The sequence below is a fragment of the Tursiops truncatus genome, chromosome 10 (genome assembly GCF_011762595.2).
Source record: "Tursiops truncatus isolate mTurTru1 chromosome 10, mTurTru1.mat.Y, whole genome shotgun sequence".
Taxonomy (NCBI): domain Eukaryota; kingdom Metazoa; phylum Chordata; class Mammalia; order Artiodactyla; family Delphinidae; genus Tursiops; species Tursiops truncatus.
Window position 1 is genome coordinate 21461727 of NC_047043.1, and position 13826 is coordinate 21475552.

Consider the following 13826-nt stretch of genomic DNA (forward strand, 5'->3'; position numbering starts at 1 on the left):
CATCTGTATCACAACTTATATTTTACTTTAAATTTGCAATTAGTTATGTGATAACTTGCCATGAGTTTTGAAGAATGTTTATGTGATTTTCATTTTGAAAGGAAAGACAGTTCAAATAATAGGCTGCTTAGATATGGAATCTGGCTTCTCTACCCAAAACTCGGCTTAATACTCAGAGCAGACTCCCTTTTCCATTAAACCCTGAGGTTTCTTAGGGTTGCTTTTATTTCGGTGGAAAACAATCTCTCCTCATCCCCTGAGCCGCTGCACTCTTCTCTTCACCACTCTGTTCCCTCCGCCTCTTCTGTTTGGACCGCTTGACAGATTCCTCTGTCTTCGGTTTCTCCTCCTCCCCTTCTTTGTCTTCCCCCTTGTCCTCGTCCGTCTTCTTCTAAAAATTAGATTAATACCTCCTAAGCAACCTAGACAAAAATCAGTTTCAGGACTTGGGAAAACATTGTGACTGAGAAACTAAGGGCGAAATATAAGGAGAAAAACAAAAACAAAAACACAACAACCTGTTGCGTTGGTTAACTTTAGAAAGAAATGGCCCCTGCGCGGGCCAAAAATCAAACCAGATTATGAGCCTAAAGCCTTAGCAATAACGTGGCGAGGGAATACCAAGGCAGCTTTCCACGTCATTTTTCGCGCGGTCCACCTGGGACACAAATCAGCGGAAGCAATTTTCTGCTTGGAACCCATTTGGCACAGCGGCCTTCATCCCGGAGCAGACCCTTGGAAGTCCGAACATCCCGGACTAGAAAACGGTTAGGTCCTGACTCTCCCTCGATACGGGCTAGGTTTGGTGCCAGTGCATGGGGATTGCAGACGCTCCCCAGAGGCTGCGCCCCGGAGTGTTATTTGAAGTTTGCTGGTAACGCTAATGCCCACGCGGTGAGGGCGCTATCTCATTCCGGTGTTCTGATTCCAGGGGATGTCCGAGGTTGGCCTCTCTTCCTAATTCTCGTTTCACCTCAGCGTTTCCACTCAGCTCACCAAGGACACGTGTTTGTACCTGCCACGTGATTCCTGTCACTCCACCTTCGCTCCGCAGATGTAGTTGTGGCCGAGTGGTTAAGGCGATGGACTAGAAATCCATTGGGGTCTCCCCGCGCAGGTTCGAATCCTGCCGACTACGGCAAGCTTTTTTCCTCCCTGAATTTATACTTAACCTCTTAAACTGATCAGTTTGACAATCTGAAGTTACCCAGAAAGGAACTCGCTAACCGTTTCTCACCACAATAACGCAAGCTTCTAGACTAAACTTGTCCCGTTCCGGCCCGGACATCACTCAAAACGCACGGAGCTCCTGTCCTGCGATGATTACAACAACAACAACCCAAGCCTTTCTTTGAGCGAAATGCTCAAACCCCCACCTCAGATTTTCTTGTCCACGGAATTACGCCCTATTTGAGAGAACACACACAAAATATATCTCGCTTAGAAAAGTACACTTCATGAAATCCTGACTCACTGCTCCGTTTCCAGGGAGTCGAATCTGAGATATTCCATTTACGATTCTAGTAAGAATCGTCACACCAGCAAGCAAACCAACATTATCTCGCTAGATGACCCAGCCGAGGAGCCTGTGTTACAGGTGAAACAAGAGGTACTCTTCACTAGGTGCTTTTTTTTTTTTAGTATAGTGGTGTGTGCGCTGGTTTGTTACCTGCAATACAGGGGCTCGGTTCCCAGACAGGATATTTAAGTGATTTTTCTGAATTTTGTGGCTCTGACAACCTATTCTTGTTCTTCCACTCAAATGTTAAGTTTCTTCTTTTAACTTATTCTTTTCAAGACAACTAAATGTAATGAAAAAGAAGCGAGCAGAATAAATCATGTGATGAGTAACACAAAAGGAAACTCGTAACTTGACAGGGGAGAAACTTGTCAGATACTCCCTTAATCAGTTGATCATAGTTAGTATTTCAAGTATTAGGACATTCAACATCATGTGCCTCTCTATATGATGAAATGCACAGGACACAACCTAACTAGTGTGGTATTCGTGTTGAAAAGGCATTATCTGAATTTAACTCTCAGAAAACAACAGACGAATTCAAAGTGAGGGGGCATTCTACAAAATATCTGACCTGATTTTTCAAAATGTCAATGAAATGCAAAACAAAGCAAGATTGAGGAACTCGATCCAGATTAAAGGACTAAAGAGACATGTTAGCTGAATGTAGTGTATTTTTCTTAAAATAAAGGATTCACACTATTGGCAAAACATTAACAAGGTGTGTAGATTAAATGAGTTTCAACCCTGATTTTATAATTATTCCATGGTTAGGAAGGAGAAGGTCCATGTTTTAAGAAAATACATAATGAAGTATTTAAGGTAAAGGGACACCTTGTCTAAAATTCACTCAATAGTTAAGAAAAAAGTTATACATATGTAAATCTGTCTATATCTATCAAGAAAAATAAAGCACATATGATAAATTGTTAACATTTGGGGAATCTAGGTAAAGCGTTTATGAAAAATCTCTGTACAACCCTTGCAATTTTTTCATAAATTTGAAATTATATCAAAATAAGTTAGAAAAGGAAAAGAAACAGATAGAACAATAATAAAAATACACTCATGGAAATTAAACCCCAAATACAGTTTGAACATTAGGTGTAACATAGGTGATGAGGAAACTATTAAATATAATATTAGACCTGATGGAAGAATAGTATGCAAAATTCTATAGCAAGCAAGGCAAAAAACATTATTTTTAATGATGACTGATATTTAAGATATAGGTACAAGATGGAAGTATTACACAGTAATATTATGCATGGTTGGAGTGTGTGAATATAATAAAATAATTTTGGGGTCTAATGGTTTTGTATCAGGTGAAAATGAAAAGTGCATTTACATCAGCTTTTCTGTGACATCAGCATCAAAGTTCATAATTAAGAAACACCTGTCTAGACTATAAAAATAAACCTGAAAATTTAATCAACATTTTAATTTAACTATTAATTATTACCATTATGTTATTTAAATGTTAGTATTTATTACAAACTATTAGGTATAAAATAAGCTACAAAGCTATATCATACAACATGGGGAGTATAGCCAATATTTTATTATAAGTGGGGTATAACATTTAAAAATTGTGAATCACACTGTTGTATGCCTGTAACCTATATAATATTGTACAGCATCTATACTTCAATTTAAAAAATTAAATTTAATTTTAAAAACAAAACAAAATGTTAGTGGTTAAAATATTAAAACGTGATACTGTGTAACAGAATTATTCACTAAATTATTTCTTCAGTCACTCTACTTCACATTTGAAGTAATATGTAGATGCCCAATTTCAGCTAAGCTTAACTATTATTTGTCTGTGTTTCTTCTTTTCATTATAGACCATATACAAAATGTATGTGTGTATAACAAGTGGAAATTAAAATTCAAATATTCCATTTGCAGCAAAAATGTAAAAGTCTAGGAATAAATCTAACAGAAGATGTGCAAGAAATCTATATTAAAAACTACAAAATATTGCTGTGGGAATTAAATGGAGGAAAGTACTATGTTTATTTTTCTGGAAGACACAATCTTGTCAAAATGACAACTATTTCCAAATTGATCAACAGATTCCATGAAATCCCAATCAGCCTCCAAATATGTATTTTATGGAAGTTAACTCAGTTTCAAAAACACATTTGGAAATGTAGAGCAAATTAAAAAACAAGAAAATATTGAAGATAGCAAAATTGGAGGAATTACGCAAATATATATAAGACATATGTAATTACTTATAAATCTACAGTAACTAAAATGGTAAGCTATTGGTTATTATATATAAGTAAGTACAAAAACATTATCTTCATCTCTGTATCAACTTGGCCAGGTTGAACTACATTCCCCAGAATTCCTTTTCCTGTGTGTTTCTGGTTGGATAGTCCTCAAGAGATATTCTTGTAGGAAATTTGGAGGGAGAAAGTCAAGTCGAAGCCATTCTGTAGCTCACATTAACTCATCTGCTGACTTGTCATGTGGCAACATTTGGGCCTGCAGCTGCCTCACCTTCCCCTGGATCCTCCTTCACCCGCCTCCTTTCCTGGACCAAATGTGTGTGTTTACCTCCAGGTAAACACACAGGGCTCTGGCTGCTGCTCGACACCTGCACCACCAAGGTCAGGGGCAACCAGAGCTGACACAGGTATCAATCCATTGCATGGGGCTCATCTTCCCTTCTCGACAACCTTCTCTGTGGATTTCGAGCTTCAGCATTATAGAGACTATTTTACCAATCCCTACAAACCTCATACATATATGAAATGTATATATCCATCCTAGTGGTTCTGCTTGTCTTATTGAGCCCTGACTGAAATTTTTACTTTCATATTTTTGCTATTACAAACAATGCTGCAGTGGACATTGTAATCATGTAAATCACCAGCTGTTTCTGCCCTGTTTCCGAGTGGGTCAAAGTGATGATTTCACACAAGCTATCTAATCTCCCACTCTCTCTTCAGTGTGCTTATGAGTATCCAGGACTATTGGAAGACGAGCTGTTCAAAAGCAAGTGTTCAGTGGGGGTTGGAAGTTAGGATCTGACTCCACCTCGGAGTAAGCAAAGTTTGGTTCTAGTTGCAGACCCTCCAGAGCCCAAGCTCAGACCACAGCCTAGTCTCCAGGGCCGGCAGGCATTCGCTCAGAGTTTACTTAATTGACTTGTTTGCTTGAAACACCTATGATCATGCGGTGAGGACTCTCACACAAGCGCTCTCGATCGCGTAGGAGGCATGAGAGGTTGGACTTAAATTAAAAAAAAAAAAAAATGAAACCCTTATTTTACCTGAAGACTTGTATTCAACTCTCAAAACCTACTTTCTTGTATGCTGAGTAATGGTCACCCTGGTTTCCGTTCTTTCTTGTCTATAATTTAAAAAAAAAAACAAAAAACCGTGGGGACATTGTGTAGTCGTGGCCGAGTGGTTAAGGCGATGGACTAGAAATCCATTGGGGTTTCCTCGCGCAGGTTCGAATCCTGCCGACTACGGCAGTCACTTTTTCCAAGTGAAAGTAGTTGGGAATTGCTCCGCCGAGAGAAAATTGAAACGAAACCACAGCTTTGCGAGATCTTGACTAAACTTACTGTGTTCTTTGCCCAGGCCCAAACTCCACAGCTATGGGGAACGGAAGTTATTATTATTTCATTACTTTTTATTAAAATTAAAGGTGTCTTAATAAGTAGAGCCCTAATCATTTTCCCGCCAGCGGAGCCTCCGCACAGTTCTCCGGAGCACCTTGAGTTTCCCTGCCCTCCAAACCCCCTGGAAGCCTATATTTTCAAGACAACTCTTTGTAGTTTTCCTTCCGCAATGGAAAGGAGCCCTGTTTCCTAGCCCAGTCTTCGGTCAGTTAGCAGGGAAATTCCGGGGAATCAATGGTTCAACTGCTTTGCTCTCCTGGATTCGCTGTTTGCAAATCTAGTACAACAAATCGTCAATGAAACCGACGCCATCACTGTCAAAAGAGCAGGCTGTCCTCCCTGGCCTGCAGTTTCAGCTCCGGGGCGGAGGTGGGTGGAGCGAGAGGGCTGAGAGAAGGGCTGGAGCGACACTTGGTTGGTCGCGGACGAGTCCGAGGGAGTTCAGGCTCAAATTTGCCAAAGGTAATCTATAGTAGAACACAAAATCTGTCGGCTAAAAGAACACGAACACTAGTATTTACATTTATTAGGTATCTTTAAGAAGCGAAAATTAACTTCCTCCTCGTTAGTATAGTGGTAAGTATCCCCGCCTGTCACGCGGGAGACCGGGGTTCGATTCCCCGACGGGGAGATAGTGTTGTTTTGTATCTCGTCACGTATTTTAGAATTCCCAACAATCGTGTTGTCACTGCTTAGAATCGAATATTATACACCTTCTTTCTTTAGCATGAAAGCTGCAGAACTCACTCTGGTTAGCGATCTTGAGCAGGTGACCTCAGATTCTGCGGAAGTTGCTGCGGCTTCTTCTGAATTCTGGAGTGTGTTCGGCGATGGCCACTACAGGGCTCTGGGACTGGGAACTGAAATACACGGGGACCCTTCTGCCAGTTCTTCCCAACTACAGCACCCTCCCCCGTTTCCGTCACTTCTAGTCCCGGCTGCTCTAATCAGAAAACATTTCAGCCCATCAAAGCTACTTTAAGGCCCAGAGGGAAATCTAGGTTTAAGTGACACAGGACTGAGAATGCTCATCGAGAGTTAATGAGATTATGGTTGTCTGGCACCTGCCTTCTATTTAAATGCAGAAAGAACTACTGAGGCCAAATGCCAAGATCAAAAATCCCATGTTCAAGACCTCCGTCCTCCTAGACATCAAACTCTGGAATGATGATACCGACCTGGCACAACTGGGGGCCATGTGTGCTCCATCCAGCTGAACTGGCTAGCCTAGGCAACTCGAAATTGGTGCCCTTAGATGCATATAAAAGGTGTGGAGGAAGATGACAGACATGCGGGAAGAGGAGATTCCCAATTTCCAGGGGCATGTGAGGAGTGTCAACATTGCTGCTTTCAACAAGATCCGAAGCTCCAAGTAATGTGTTTGTGACTGTACATCAGACTTTACGAATTAAAGCTTTCTGAAGGGGGGCGGGGAACTCAGGAATGGATAAATAAACTGATGGAACAGAAGAATGCATCCTAAACAGACCGACTTATATAGTCACTTGATTTAAAACAAAGGCCACCCTGCAGTGCACTAGGGAGAGACCGTTCTTTTCAATAAATTGAAATTCAATAAATTGGTGGCTCAATTGGATATTATGGAAATAAATGAATCACGACGTACACAAAACTCTGATGAAATGTATATTTAAACATGAAATAATGCTTCTGAAAGATAACTTAGGATAATATCTTCATGACTTTGGACTATGCAAGAATTTGTAAAACAGAGCACAAAGAACAGTCACCACAAAAGATATATTTATATATTAGACTTCAGCATTGGAAACTACTGTCCACCAGTAAGCAAGTACAAGGCAAATCTTAGAGAAGGTATTTGTATTACATATGCCTAACAGAAGACTGTGTCTAGAATATAGATTCAGATATAGATGCATTGTTATGACTTTGTTAAATTAACAGTTGTTAAGTAGAGCACAGGATGCCAGATGGTGAGTCAGTCAAGTTTCAACAACAGACTACAGAGAAATTGAAATAGAGAAGTTTATTATTCACAGATCCTGGAGGAAGTAGTACACTGCATACTTCAAGGGGCCACATGGGGGAGGTCAAGGCAGAGTATAGACAAAACAGAGCAATAGGACCTGGGGCACATGTTTTTATTAGGGTCCATGGGTGGAGTTCTTTGGGGTTCCCAGACTAAGGCGGGATTGATCAATTCAAACCAAAAGAGAGAGTAAGTTCTTTTGGTAAATTCCAAAGGGGTCTAATCTAAGGGGTACACAAGGGAATGGTCCTGCGCAGGGATGACAGTTGATCACAAGGGCTGTTGGGGAGGTAATATCAGTAACTTACATTTGTTTGAGACTCTGTAGGCCGCTATCTAGGGCATACACTTGCATGACGAGGCTAGTATCAGCTCAAGGTCCCTGCACACCACTTGGCCAAACAAATTGGATGCTAAGGCAGTAATACCATGGAATAGCTTAGCTAAACTCTTGACATGTATAAACACAGATAGACGTGAATAAGAAAAACAAATATGGAAAGGATAGACAATCCATTAGAAAAATGGGCAAAAGAGTTCTACAGGTCCTTCACAAAAGATATATCAAAATAACCAATAAACATACAAAAGGGTGATCTTCATTCATCCTCAGAAAAAGTGAAAAGTAAAACAATTAGATTCCACTATTCTATTTGTTAGAGTTTACCAGAGAAACAAAACCAATAGGATGTGTGAAGGAGATTTATTCTGAGGAATTGGCTCATGTGATTCTGGAGGCTGGCAAGTCCAAAATCTGCAGAGTGAGCAGCAAGCCAGTGACCCAGGAAGAGTTGATGCTGCAGTTCAAGTCTGAAGGCTGACTGTTGGCAGATTTCCCTCTTACAAGGGAGACCAGTCTTTAATTTTATTTTTGCAATTGGATGAGGCCCACCCATATTATGGAGGACGATCTGCTTTACTCAGAATCCACTAATTTAAATGTTACTCTCATCCAAAAACACCCTCAGAGAAACATCACAGAAGCATGGATTAATGGTTGACCACATATCTGGGCACTGTGGTCCAGCAGGTTGACACATAAAATTAACCATCACAAATATTTACCTACTAGAAGGGTTAAAATAAAATAATAGAAGACAGATAATACCAAGCATTATCAACGATGTGGAGCAACTGGACTCTCTCATACATGGTAATATAAATTGGTTCAATCACTTGCAAAATTGTTTTGGCATTACATACTAAAGCTTGAGCATACACAATGACTGCAATCGTGACTCTGCAATTTCGTCCATAAGTGTCTCCACCCAGCAAAAATCCTTGTTTGTATTCACTGAAAAACATATATAAGAATATTCATGGCAACACTATTTATAATAGCCAAAATTGGAAACAATCCAAGTGACTTTGTGGAGGAGGTGGATTTTAGAAATGCCTTGACATCTGGTGCTGATTTTGAAGAGTGGAGATGGTGCAAAGATGCCTGTCAGAACAAGGGGCTTCTGTGACCGAGGAAGCTCAGAATAAGAGTGTCCGGAAGGGGTGAGGACATTCCTGTATTTGGTACCCTGCTGGCTTCTCTTCTGTTCCATCCCGTCCATCTCCTAGCCTTCCTCCTTCTCGTTCTCTCCCTCACTACCCCCTCCTGTTTCTCCTTCCTTTTGTTTTTCCACATATTCTCTGCTCCTACCTGGACCTTTTCTTTCCACTTTCTTCTGCATGGGAATCAAAGTACTGAGTTTCTGAATTCATATTTTGTTTCCTGAATGAACTGTAAAGCCCAGATAAATGTTCACAACCATGTTTAAGTAAGTCGACAAAAAACCAAACAACACAATCAAAAAATGGGCAGAAGATCTAAACAGACGTTTCTCCAAAGAAGACATACAGATGGCCAAAAAGCATATGAGAAGATGCTCGACATCACTAATTATCAGAGAAATGCAAATCAAAACTACAGTGAGGTATCACCTCACTCCAGTCAGAATGGCCTTCATCGAAATGTCTACAAACAATAAATGCTGGAGAGGGTGTGGAGTAAAAGGAACCCTCCTACACTGTTGGTGGGAATGTAAATTGGTACAGCCACTATGGAGAACAGTATGGAGGTTCCTTAAAAAACTAAAAGTAGAACTACCATATGATCCAACAATCCCACTACTGGGCATATATCAGAGGAAACCATAATCCGAAAGGAAACATGCACCCCAATGTTCATTGCAGCACTGTTTTCCATAGCCAAGACATGGAAGTAACCTAAGTGTCCATCAACAGAGGAATGGATAAAGAAGATGTGGTACATATATACAATGGAATATTACTCAGCCATAACAAAGAATGAAATAATACCATTTGCAACAACATAGATGGACCTAGAGATCATCATACTAAGTGAAGGAAGTCAGACAGAGAAAGACAAATATCAAATGATATCACTTATATGTGGAATCTAAAAAAAGGTACAAGTGAACTTATTTAATCTATAGAAACAGAGTCATGGATGTAGAAAAAAACTTATGGTTACCGGGGGAAAGGAGGGGAGCGATACATTGGGAGATTGGGATTGCCATATACACACTACTATATATAAAATAGATACCAATAAGGACCTACTATTTAGCACAAGGAACTCTACTCAATACTCTGTTAACCACTATGGGAAAAGAATCTTAAAAAGGGTGGATATAGGTATATGTATGTATAACTGATTCACTTTGCTGTACAGCAGAAAGTAACACAACACTGTAAATCAACTATACTCAAATAAATTTTTTTTAAGTCGATGGTTCAAATACCATTTTATTGTGCAGTGTTGGGCGAGTCAATTCTCAGTTTCTTCATGTTTAAAATGGTGCTAATATTATCTACCTGATAGGGTTCTATTGGTGATTAAGTGAGATAATCCATGTAATGCCAATTCAATGCCTGGGGCATAGTAAGGCTTCAAAAATTGTAGCTGTTAGAATATATACTGTTTTTTATAAATCTTGAGTTCCCTAGAACAGATAGTAGCAGTGAAAGCACCTCCACCCTAGGAGAGGAAGGAATCTGACTTGGAGGCTGAGTGAATCCAAGTTGGCATGACCTGTAAATAAGGAAAAAGGAACGGCCTTCCTCGATTCAGGATTTGATATCATGCTGACACCGTAGTAGACTTACTCCTCCATCTCAAACTGTCAGTGTTTCAGGAGGACAGGTTATTTGATCCAAGGGAAATAGGTGACGAATGACACAGGGTGAAGGAGACTACAGAGCAGTTTCGGTTGATAGTGGCGGGAAACTATACAAAGGAGCCTTCGTCAGGTGCGGATAAAACCGTAGTCGGCAGGATTTGAACCTGCGCGGGGAAACCCCAATGGATTTCAAGTCCATCGCCTTAACCACTCGGCCACGACTACCTGCTGAAGGCTGCTTCTTGTTAACAGTGTTGAAGGTATAGAGAGCAGCGTGCTATTTAATCGCTGTGAATCAAAACATAGTGAGAGCTATTTTGGTACATAACTATTAGGTCTGGTAACAAAGAATTTCCTATGTCCATTCAGGGCTTCTCACGCTTGGATGAAATAAGTCATCCACGGCAAACTGAAATTCAGCGGAGGAAGATGGAACTCAAAGAATCATTCTGAGACAAAGGGATTCGAATTCTCTATGCACTAGAACTGAGTGTCGCCCTAGTAGCCTCAGACCTGCAAGTGCCAATGGAACTGCAAACGGGCTGGAAGAAATCTGGGGAAATCCGAAATCGTGGGGCCAGTCGCGTTTACTTTTCAGCGTTAAACACTAAAACAGAAATATCTTCAATGGCTTTCAACTGCTTTTACCTTTCCCTGCCTTAAAAGAACTACTTGAAACCGGACTTGAGCCGGGTGCGGGGTGAGAGGGGTGGGGAGGGTCCAGGAACTGAAGGAAAAGATGCTGGGAAGATCTCCAACCCCTCAGGAAAAGTTCACTCCTTTTCGCCTTCCCCAGAGAGGAAAGCCCATAGCCCAGGAGCCTTACGAGGGAGAAGCAGCCTGAGGACATTCTCTATCTCTCTTAACACACAAGGTCGTGAATGCCAGACTAAATCTAGCTGTAGTAATTGGATTGTTTCTGGGTTTAGAGACTTGATTCAGTGAAACACTGTAGAAGTGGCTTCTTTTTTCCTTTTTTTTTTTTAAATGGGGAATTTAGGGCTATAGCTCTGAGTTCTGAGAATTGAAGTACTTTGCCAAAAACACCGTCAAGTAGATTCAGACAGACTTTCAGTTACAAACGGGAGAATGCCTTTCATGGCTGAGGCCCTCAAACTCTTTCATACGTAGAGCTCTCCCATATCTGTTGTCATTTACAACAGGCAAAGAGACAGTTGTTCCTGTAGTGGGTTGAGTTGTGTCACCCAATAAGATATGTTGAAATCCTAATTCGAGATACCTGTGAATATGACTTTATTTGAAAGTAGTCCTTGCCAGTGCAATCAAGTTAAGACGAGGTCATACTGGATTAGGGTGGGCCCTGAATCCAATGACAGCGTCCTTATAAGGAGAGGGAGATTTGAGACATACAGAAAAACAGGCACACAGAGACAGGAGATTGTGTGAAAGGGAGGCAGAGAGTGGAATGATGCAGCTGCAAACCAAGGAGCTACAAGGGTTTCCAGCAACCACCAGAAGCCAGGAGAGAGCCATGAAACAGAGTCTCCTGCAGACCCTCTGGAACCAAACTTGCAGACACCTTGAGTTTGGATTTCTGGCCTCTGGAACTGTGAAAGAATAAATTACTGCTGTTTTAAGCCACCCACTTTGTGGTAATTTGTTAAGACAGCCCTAGGAAGCTAACACTGTTCCCCTCTCCTTATGCTTGGAACAAGATCCTTCTTGCCACGTTAGCACTTCTTAATTCCACCAGCAAGGCTCATGCAAATAGCTACTTCCTTTCATATGGTAAACTCATTTTGAACAAAACTTTCCTCGGGAGGTAATCCAAACTAAAAGAAATCATTTATGTGCAGAGATATTTATGATACTTTTAGTTATAACAATAAAATAATTAAACATTTTCAATAATGGGGAGGGGGATGATTATATAACTTGGAGTATATATATATACCTGGAAGAATATTACCAAGCCATTGAAAATAATATTCTGTAAGAAGTTTTGAATAGCTCAGGGGAGAAGCACAAGATATAATGTTAAATGAAAAGAGTAGGATAAAAAATATATGTGCTATATGACCTCAATTATGTAAAATTTGGGTGGTGGGAGAAAATAAACCAAAGTGTTGCTAGTGTAGTTTCTGGGTTGTGTGATTGAGGGTTATTATTTTTTTCTCTTTGTTTTTCTATGATGTGAAGCAGACATCATTACTCAAGTTTTAAAAGTGAGGAAGCAGAAATAGTGATTTTATTGCTGGGACAAGAAAAACGTAGTCTCTAGATACAAGACTTTTGTATTACTCCGTAATCAAACATTGAGCTCAAGTGGTCATTTTCCAAAGGGACTACTGTTTGCTATAGTGGTGAAACCCAGGACTTTATCTTTGCTTTCTTATGATGCTTGTAAGTTAACAATAAATGTAATTAAAAGAGGTGTAATCTCACAGTGATGAAAAGAGCAGGAGAGCAAATAACAGATGGTAAGAAGCGTTGTTTGCTTTCCAAATTGCAGTAGCATGAGGCAGTTGAGATTTATTCCTTACTCGTGTAAGAGTCCATTGTAGATTTTTGAGTCAGAAAAGAAAAGGGAACACATTTTTGCCCTTGTGCTGATTCAGGGACCCAGCTTCTTCCACCTTAAGGATCTGCTATCTCCTAAGCCTTGTGAAAGTCCATGCTTCTTAAAAGTCTAAAGGGAAACATGTTACTTTTGCATTCATAATCCATTTATTATTACTAATCACACAGTCACACTGAGATGTAAGTTGTCTTGGTAGATACAGATGCTGACTGGGTAGCTTATTCCCATAGACAACTCTGTACTGTGGAAGATGGAACATGAATTTAGGTGAATACTACAATTACCAACAACATTTTGGGAGGTAGAAAGGCGTCGGATAAATAGTAATTGAATTCATAGAGTGACTAAAGCTGAAACCTTACTGTCTGCAAGGTGGAAAGCTAAAAATTATAAAGTTATTAACACCTGTAAAGGATATTACAGATCCTTGGAAAGGCTAATAGGAATTGAAAAAAAAAAAAACATGTAACCTTAGGCTTATTATTCTGGATTGCCCCTCTCTCACAGAGGTCAAAGACAAGACTTTCATTTTAGGGCAAAAATGCTCCAAGATGCTCTTGACTTACAGAGATTAAGCACAGCTGAAGGTGGAGGTGAAGAGCCATACTGAATACTGGGGGATTGAATGAAAGTCTCTCTGGGAGACCCGCAGCTCCTTTTCTGTATTTGTTTCAGAAAGCATGGAAAGCTAACTTTACATAACCTCTGATCCTAAACACTTAGAAGATTAAAGGATTAGTCTCTGAGAAAACTGTCATGGAAAAACTGAACCACAGATATGAACATATCAGGTAACCTGATTGCGGTGGTCTATCATATACAATCATTCTAGAATGGGTACATCTATTGGTATATAGGCTTATAGTACCAATTAGGTTTTGGGGTCTACTTCTTAAATAAGACTGGGCTGCTAAGGGTCACCAGAAATCTGAGGAAAGATACGCACTGAAGGAAAAAAATGGAAGAAAGAGAACATG

At 40.2% G+C, this 13826-nt stretch overlaps 1 long non-coding RNA gene and 4 other non-coding genes across 5 annotated transcripts in view; 4 read left to right on the plus strand and 1 right to left on the minus strand.

The window, feature by feature from the left end:
• Positions 1 to 13826, plus strand: part of LOC141279711 (uncharacterized) — a 51255-nt gene that overhangs the window by 14248 nt on the left and 23181 nt on the right. The window lies entirely within an intron of this gene.
• On the plus strand, positions 1057 to 1138 carry TRNAS-AGA (transfer RNA serine (anticodon AGA)). Its single transcript has one exon. It is a non-coding gene; the product is annotated as a tRNA-Ser (tRNA).
• On the plus strand, positions 4928 to 5009 carry TRNAS-AGA (transfer RNA serine (anticodon AGA)). The gene has a single exon. It is a non-coding gene; the product is annotated as a tRNA-Ser (tRNA).
• Positions 5722 to 5793, plus strand: TRNAD-GUC (transfer RNA aspartic acid (anticodon GUC)). Its single transcript has one exon. It is a non-coding gene; the product is annotated as a tRNA-Asp (tRNA).
• Positions 10451 to 10532, minus strand: TRNAS-UGA (transfer RNA serine (anticodon UGA)). The gene has a single exon. It is a non-coding gene; the product is annotated as a tRNA-Ser (tRNA).